The sequence below is a fragment of the Watersipora subatra genome, chromosome 9 (genome assembly GCF_963576615.1).
Source record: "Watersipora subatra chromosome 9, tzWatSuba1.1, whole genome shotgun sequence".
In the NCBI taxonomy this organism is placed as follows: domain Eukaryota; kingdom Metazoa; phylum Bryozoa; class Gymnolaemata; order Cheilostomatida; family Watersiporidae; genus Watersipora; species Watersipora subatra.
In genome coordinates this window covers 18,474,487-18,484,107 of record NC_088716.1, presented here as the reverse complement: position 1 = coordinate 18,484,107, position 9,621 = coordinate 18,474,487, and positions in this window count along the sequence as shown.

Below are 9,621 nucleotides of genomic sequence, written 5' to 3'. Positions count from 1 at the left end.
TTAAAACGCTCAAGAGAAAAAGATGTCTTTTTTTCTGAGCGTTTTAACTGCGGTCAAGTTTTGCCTATTTTAATCTAAAAACGTCCCGGCAGTCACATAACCTAAAACAAAACAAATCTCAAAAAATAGAAAAATGTTGATACTTTCCGATAAAATTCTTTAAAACTTCACATGAGAGGCCTGGCTGAGGCCCTACATGAGAAAAACCTGATGGGTTGGGGGCTTGCGCCGCCCCCTCTACACCCCCAGGTGTTCATAACTAGTCGCCTAAAATTAGCCGCCCCAACTTCCAACCAGTGAATACAGGCCTGCTCTCTCATATAACAACTTATCTTACCAGAGGGTTTTGAAGACATTTTTTTTTCACTTGGGGTGTTGTTGAGCTTTTTCAGCTTGCATTTTAGTATGATTCCTGAAGGACTGCAGCAAGATATAACATAGCACTGCATTTAGAAGCAGATGTAACAGATCACAAGCGATGTATGACACCAATGTTAAGGAAACCCACCATTTTAAAATTTTCGCTATCAAACAATGGAGATATTACATAACCTAGAGCTTGATGCACACATGCACAGTCATTTAGAATGAGATAGAAGACAACGCTCAAATAGGAGGCAGTATTTTGAAGAATCGCTATGATTGATATACCTTTCACAAATTAATAATGAAAAAATATAACAATAAAACATTATAGAAAAAATTAAAAAGGTGATCAACATGAAACTGGCTTCTTGAGCTATTTAACAAAACTAAGATGAGTAGAATAATGGAATACCAGCTGATAATTAAATACTTTGAAATTGTTTTGACCAATATTAATTAATATAAAATCTCTAGGAAGACCATCATATATTGAGTATCATTTCATTGAATATATCTAATGAGAAACTTGAGGAAACCACCAATAAATAAATGAAGACTACTCCATGTCTAAGAAAGGAATAAATAAGGTACCTGCTTCAACATACTGTCTCTGATTGGTTGATGGTAAAATGTCAGCGCTGGCTTGTGTAAACCATGTCATCTGCAAATACGTGAAGCTGAGAGTTCCTCAGAGATTACATACAGAGGAGATCTTAAGTAAGCAACAGCCCAGTATTTGGTAAGTTATTCTGAACTGCTGATAAATTATAGAGAGCTAATTACTAAATTGTTATTGTAACTTGTCAAACCAGTCCAAGTTATGAACAGAGATATACTATCAGATTATGATGTGAGATGATCTATCTGCCAACTCTTCACCAGATAATAAAGCAGCTGCTTTCACAGGCTGTTAATGTCTGATTCCATTGAGCTAAAATTCTAACAATTAAGCCGGAGGAGATCAACGATACGAGTCACAGCTAGCCAATCACATGATAGCAGGCATTCAAATAAACAATGAAACTAGGTCATTACTATGGTGATGGAGTCTTTAGAAGCCAAGTGACGGCCCCACCCAAGCGAGCTTATTGATGCAGAAAGCCTCAGTTGAGTGAAGCTGCCAAAGCACTCAAGCTTGCAACCAACCAGTTTCACTAATGCTCAATTTCATTAAGCTCGGCCCAACTGGAGCTGAGTCTAAGACATGAGCTGTGACTAGCCAATCACACAAGTGTAGGCATTCAAACCGATAATTAAGCAAAAAGCAGTCATTACAACCGTCACATTGTCTTCATTGTCTCATGTCTATCTTGGCCTACATTGGTAGAGATTGATTTGAGGCCATTTAATAATGGCTCAAATAGTTGCTTATTACGATCTCGATTCAATTTTATTGATTTCCAATAAATACTAGCTGCGTCCCAGACCACCTTTAAAATGAAGATGACAGCAGGGCTTCACACATACAGCTATTTATATATGTAATTGGCCAAAGACACTCCCACTAATAACATATACATGAAAGTCACTAAAGAATAGGCATTCAAACAGACAAAGAAACAAAAAATCCCATTGCCTTCATTGTAATGTTGTCTCTTGATTATTAAAACCTGACATCACATGACCCAAACAGTGCTAGCAGGTACTTGATGACCATAATATACAACTACTGTCATAGAATACCATAGATATATATACCTAGATTGGCCAATAATAGCTATTCCCATCGGTTGCCTTGTCAGACTTAAACCATAACTGTCCCGAACAACTTTTATCGTATTTACTAGGTAAATCAGACACGCTGATTCCGATTTTGTACTCAAAATAAAGATTAGTCCACTAACCTTCAAAGTCATTTAGGCTTTATTAAAGCGTTTCAATATCCGTTTCGAAAACAACACAATCGGCATTACAAGCTCCGCCCATAAATATGTGACGAAACCTAGCTTTTTCAGAAACGGAAGCTAGGAATGTTTAGTCCGATTTAAAATAATAAAGATGGGTGTCTTAAAACCCATTATTATCTAAATCCAGCCTGTAAAATAATTTCAGTTTTTTATGAAAGGGATATCAACTATTTAAAATTGCTCGCAGCTTGTTACATGACGTTTAAATGGGCTGGACGCCGAGAAAAATGCGTGGTTTTATCACAAGCTAGCGTTGTTATAGCGCTTTTTAAATATGCAATGCTAAATAGCTTATCTACCTTTCAGAAAAGACTGATATTATTTTTAAGGCTGAATTTAGATATTAATGGATTTTAAAACACCCACCTCTATTATTCTAAATCGGTCTAAACATCCCTACGTAACTTCTGTTCCTAAAAAGCTAGGTTACGTCACGTATTTATGGGCGGAGCTTGTTATGCCGATCGTGTTGTTTTCGAGACCGATATTAAAACGCTATAAAAAATCCTTCATTACTCTGAAAGTTAGTGGCCTAATCTTTATTTTGATTACAAAATCGGAATCAGCGTGTCTGATTTACCTAGTAAATACGATAAAAGTTGTTCGTGGCAGTTATGGTTTAAATCGCACGACGTAACGTCATTGTATTGTACCTCATGCTTGACTGCACTGTTATTAACAATGGAGCTCATCAGGAGCAGTTGACAAAATCCCATTTATTTTCACATAAAATCCTTCTTGGATACATAATCCATTAAACTAAAGCAATTATGTGATAATATCTGATAACCACCATAGATTAAAACTAAAAAAGCTATGAATTGTTGCACACAAATCGTGAGCCATCAGGGCTTTATTTGCCACCCTCTCCTATCCCTATTCTCCCTTTTCCCCTTCTCCAAAGAAGAAGTGAGAAGGGAAAAGAGAGAAGGGGAAAGGAGAGGCGGGGCAAATAGCCCACCCACTCAAAGAGCTAGACTCTGGCTAGGTAAATAGACTAAAATATTGCTGAACTAAACATGACTAAATATGATGAGTATGCAAGTATGTCTTAAGTCAAAAATGAGACAGAATTATTATTTTACAGCTGGCTATGTAGCTGGCTAGGTCACCAAAGCTGAAGTGTAATGATTGTTTCACTAGCATCGTGGATGTTACTAACTATGATGTAAACCAAGCAACGAATTCCCTAGTCACAGTTAAGAATCGTGGTGGCTTGACTTTGTCTTCGCCTGCGATGATTGAGGTTTGCAACCAGTGAGAAAGCGACTGAGAGTGTTGCTTAGTAGTGCTGGATTGGTGAAAAACTTTCCAAGGCTAGCACTAATTGCCACCATGGAAAAGTTGCTGAGATTCAACATCATGCTATTGTTTATGTGTAATCATCAAGCTAGTAGCCTAGCTCGTGAGATAGCAAAGAGATATACATGTATTTCAATTAGGGCGCATTATGAAGCTAAGAATAGAGCTGGCATGGGTAGCTCGTCTGGTCTTGACCCACCGGGTCAGAGGTGCCTGGGTCGGGCCACCTGACCCTCGGGTCTTCCTATACAAAGACACAGGTAGGTTTATGGCTAAACAACAGTGGTTGTAGATCGCTTTTTAAGTGCGATTGAAATTGAGTCGCATATAGTCCTAGAGCGGAAGGACCAGGCGAAATAATACAAAGTGAGTCAAGACTATATTTTTACGTCTGCGACAATAGTCTTTGGACTATAGGTTTCACAACGTTTTTCGGCAAGAAATAATCAACATGTCGGTGGTCTGGGAGTTCATGAAGAAGCCAGTCACGAAAGGAAAATACCAAGTTATTAGTACCATATGTAAAAGCAAGTTAAAGGTTGACTTGCAACAAAATTCACATTACAGTTATTTGGTATCATAAGATTCACCATGTCTTACTCTGTTGTGTTCTAGGTGTGAAATATATGGGAATGTGATTACACGCTCTTAAAAGCTAAAAAACGAACAGTTAATCGCAGCCACACGATTCCACCGTAGTTTGGATTCGCTTTCCAAAACGGCTCAAATGGGCTGTAGTTGTTACAGGATGGTTTCTGTTTACACTTTCATGCAACCTCATTTGTCGAAATATTTTCAAAAATATACTTCACACATTCAATAAAACCATGTCTATTGTTCTTACATGTCTGTTTTATCGTCATTGTAATGCTGTCACTTTTAGCACTGATATCTTATAACTTACTGTGAAAAATCGTTAAACTTTTTAACCTTAGCTCGAAGGAGTACATATCATTGTCTAATAATTATGACGAGCCTGTTGGTCACCTGTGATAATCGAAAAGTGCTGCAAAAATTATTTGCGAAGTATCGGGTCACGTGATCAGATTACGACTTGACGATTGAATAATGCTAAAACGAAACTGTAAAGTAGCGAACATCTATATTTGATACGGGGTATTCGGTGAAACCCGAAGTGTTTGTCATAAACTAGTGCTACGATAAGTTTCATATTGAGCTTTTTATTGGCTTTTCAATTCACGTGAGAACATCATGTGACAAGACGATAACCAAACTGTAATGACTACCTCAGATAAATAAACAGATTCCAATCTACGGCGGCTTTTCGTTTTTGAGCTTTTAAGAGCTTGTAATCACATTTCCATATATTTGACACCTACAACGCAACAGAGTAATACATGGTGAATCTTTTGATACCAAATAACTGTAATGTGAATTTTGTTGCAAGTTAAGCTTTAAGCTACAAAGAAGGGTCCACCTCAATACTATTGAGGCATTTACAACGAGGGCATCCTGAGGAACTTAAAAGCGCGCCTAAGAACCTTCAATCCAGCAAATTTATTTTATTTTTAGTTTCTTTCACTAATACCAGAAGTTTTAGGGAAGTGATGGATTTTTGCTTTCCACTATGCTGGGTTATCTATTTCAATATTTGTAAAGTATTTCTGGGTTATCTATTTCAATATTTGTAAAGTATTTCTTAACTAATCTCTTGTTGATTATGATAGCAGTTGCAAATAAAATCTGTAAAAAATCTAGCCAAATCATGCTATTAATCTATCACCTATCGAATAGCATTGATCCACCAATGTCTAACCGTAAATTGTAGATTGCATCTATAAACCAAGCAACAAAATATAATGATTGGTGTGATAATGGTTTCTTTTATCTTAGGTTATTGATGTAACAACATTAGGCTGTAATAGAACTATCTCCTAACCTTAAATGAATAAAAAATCGCACGCCGTGCTGACCCGGTCCGACCCGATCTTGACCCTCATTGCTGACCCTGAGTCTGGTCTGACCCTGCATTCCTTGATCTCGTTCCAGCTCTAGCTAAGATAGTCATTGATTCCATTTTCCTGATCAGATCAAAACTTAGCCTGTCTTGACAAGCTGTTGTTTTTGCGTAGTTGTCCCCCCCCCCCCCCCCCCCGTCGAGCGGCGAGCAACAACAGCTTGTCACAAGACGTACTGCACCTGATGCATCAGCGGCACTTATAAGGAGTTGTTCTCTTCCGTCTACGCGGCTTGGCTGCGATGTTATTCCGGTCGCTCCATTGGTAATCATAACGGATTTCACGCAAAAATTTATGTAGAAAACTTAAAGGTTGACTTGCAACAAAATTCACATTACAGTTATTTGGTATCAAAAGATTCGCCATGTCTTACTCTGTTGTGTGGTAGGTGTCAAATATGTAGAAATGTGATTAAAAGCTCTTAAAAGCTCAAAAACAAAAAGCCGCCGTAGATTGGAATCTCTTGATTTCGATGACGTATCCGCGCCATTTGGTTATTGTCTTGTCACGTGATGTTCTCGCGTGAATTGAAAGGCCAATAAAAAGCTCAATATAAAACTTATCGTAGCGATAGTTTATGAGAAACACTTGGGGCTTTACCTATGACCCCGTATCAAATATAGATGCTCGCTACTTTACAGTTTCAGCTTGGGCATTCCGTCCAACGATTCAACGTACGTGTACATGTCTCAGTTGCGATCATAAAAAAATGTCAAATTCTGAATAGTTAAGACCCTGGCGTTTCAAGCCTGGCGCTCTATCTGAAGAACTCTGAAGAACTGATTCTCAACAGAATCAAACCTCACAGCAAGTAAGCACCGCCACTAGCCAGCTCTTATGTGCCAAGCTAGCTAGTGGTAATAGTTTTAGCTTGAGAGTGATAGAACAAATATTATATATATATATTATTTTAGTAATGATAATTATCGTTTCATATTGCGAAAAAATAATTACAGATTTTTCTCGAATGACAACATTAACAATTTTAATCTAGTGCTGCACTGATATACTGTTGGATAACATCGACCCGATGTGTTAGCTATGGTTGCATAGACATATCTGTTCATTTCTTTAGGAGCTAATACCACCGGCTACAGAGTGGTGTGTCTGCAAGCGCTGACAAGACATGCCATCTCTTCCTGAATGTTTGCGTTGCCATGATGCTGAGTTTGTGCATCGTCTCCATGACCGCGGGGAGCATGAATGCCTGTGTATGCATCCTGGTGTGGACGAACTCGTAGTGCCTGCACCCCTTGAGTTGGGGTGGAATAATTACCTGCGATATCATAGTGAGTTGGATTTTCATTTAATGCCAACAACACCAAAGCTATGCTAATGTGTCATGAATTATCTACAATTCTTGTGTTAAACATTTAATGCATCGGTTGAACACACATATTCTGAACTCGTGGAACACAAGGAGAACTGTTATATTTGGCTTGTACACTTACTACAGTAGAGAGTGTATTAGTTTTATGATTTTATTATATAAAGATCGAGATTATTTTGATGATCAGCAATTATTGTTTTTCAATAATTGTTTGGTAGATAATCTATTCCCATTTGGAGAGCCATCGCCAAATGCTCGGAAAAGGTTGTGTGCATACCGCAATCTTGTGTTTTGGTTTATGCCGCAAATCTTGTTTGCAAGTCTGCAAACACTTCTTCATCATCCGTTGGTGGGAAAAGAGCCCGAATCTTAGACACCAAGCAGGCAGGTAGAGGCCGTCGCTCACGGCGACGAATTTGCGGCATAAGCCAAAACACAAGCTTGTGGTATGCACACAACCTTTGTAACAACATCCGTTGTAATGGACCTCACTCTCAGGCGGTGGGAAATTAGATCGGACTGGCATCGCTTGAAGCCTTCCAGCTCCATGCTGTTAGAGCTGGTGGTCTCTGTTGACTGCAAAGTAAAGAAAGTTACGACCAACAATCACTTTCACATTATTTGAATGAATTATTTAGCTAGATCAGCAACTTCATGTTTATGTATTGATAACTACTAAAACATTTGGGTTTTTGTCAGGCTGTCAAGTAAAAACTGTCAAAGTTTTACCTTTACAAGATGGCTGCTGACTATTAAACCGCAGCTCTGATCCATCATAGTGTAGGCCCTGTATAGTGCGCAGTGCCCCGGACTATCGCATCTACTGTCACCTGCCAAATCAAGCTCCTAATCAATTGCTGCCATCAATCCCTCGTTATGCAGGGTGTACTGCTCAGCAATACACTGTAAAATATTGTAAAACTTCATTATACAAGATTAATTTGTATCATTATCATTAGTCTAAGAATGTAGAATCCTCTTCCCCCTTTTTGTGCTATATTATGATGAAGAACCAGAATTTTAAATTATAATATATTTCGCTTGAAGGATGACATATTTTCATTTCAAGAAAAAAATTGTTTCTAAATGTCGTTATTCAATTAGTGTGCCAAGCTTTTACTCACATTTTCCAAGTTTATGAGTAAATATTAACACTTACACCATGTAAGTATTCTCTTTGTTGGTAGAGGCAAACGCTGTGGCTTGCTATCGCGATGTTCAGGAGTGACAGAAAACGGAGGTTCTGCGTAAGGCATCCGCCAGAAAAGAGCGATGCAGCTGCCAGCAGGGGGTTGATGACATGAGCTCTGTTCACCCTGGCAGTTGTTTCCCAAGTGTACGATCGGTGACAGGAGGCACGTGTAACCTTGAACTCTACCCATCCGCCTTCTCGCACCATCGTGAATGAGCAGGGGAGGGCGCAGGCGTGACAGTGAAATAGTCGCTGGGGTGCTGTCACAGTTACTATTATTTTCTCCTCTTTGAAGGAGGATTCGGGTCTGAAATCACAACACAATAGTTGACTTGCAATAAGATTTGTACAACATCATTTCCTGTTATTATATCATATTTGCTTGATCAGAAAAAGAATAAATATATAGCCATGCAATCATGACACAGATTTTACAAAACCTTATCAGAATCCATGAAATTGTAAACATAAAAATGTGAGTAATAACTCGATGGATATTCTTTATATTTTGTCAAGTTTGGTTTAGTTCAGCTCTATCTTACATGTAATTGGAGAGTGTTTGACGCTGGCCAACATAGCGCTGGCCAACATAGCGCTCAAACTCTTCCCAGTCTTCAGTGGTTGATAAAACTCTTCATCTAATACTGATAATAATCATCTAGTAATATTAATATGCTATTAACGATGATACCAGAAAATGACAATAACTATTTTATATAACATATCTATAAGTGAGTGGGGTTAAGAAATTTGGCGAAATTAATCGTGAAACAACATTATTTTATCAATTATATATTAATATATTACGTTTTACAGATAGATATGCAGTATGAATTAGTTTTGTTATTATAATAAGAATAATACACGGAATTAAAAAGATAAAATACTAATAATATCATATTACAATTAAATGACATTAATATCGTTATATTAAATATAGATTAGTACAGTACTATTAGGAGAATACTAGAAAATAACCCGAGTTACAACTACTAATACAGGTAGTTCATAAAATAAATTACTCACGTGCTTTGGTGATATGTGGAGTATGCAAACAGGTTAGAAAACATGTCGTCTTTGAACTGGCGAAAACAAAGGTAAGAGTAAGCAGGCGAATAAATAGTTTGTCACATCCAGCTTCACCCAGTTGCTCCACGCCCGGTGAAGGTCTGGTCTTTTCTCAGCTCTTGGCCAAAAAAACGGTGCTTCTCAGCTTGGCAGCTGCACAAACACTATGTGGCGCGTTAGACATTATGACGAATTGAAATTAACAAGTTTAATATGAGAAAGCGTGTTTGCTATTTGCGATAGATCAAACTTGAACTGAAACTAACATTATCTGATCATGTGACTTACAATTCCCGCTATATGGCGCGAACAATTTCTACAGCATTTTTCAACCATCATAGCGGACCAAAAGGCTCATCATTTTTATCAGAGGATGATATGCAATCGTTCAAGCTAAATTTAAAATATTAAACATATTTTTATGCTATGTTTTGAGATATCAGTGCTCAAAGTTGCAGCATTACGATGCCGATAAAA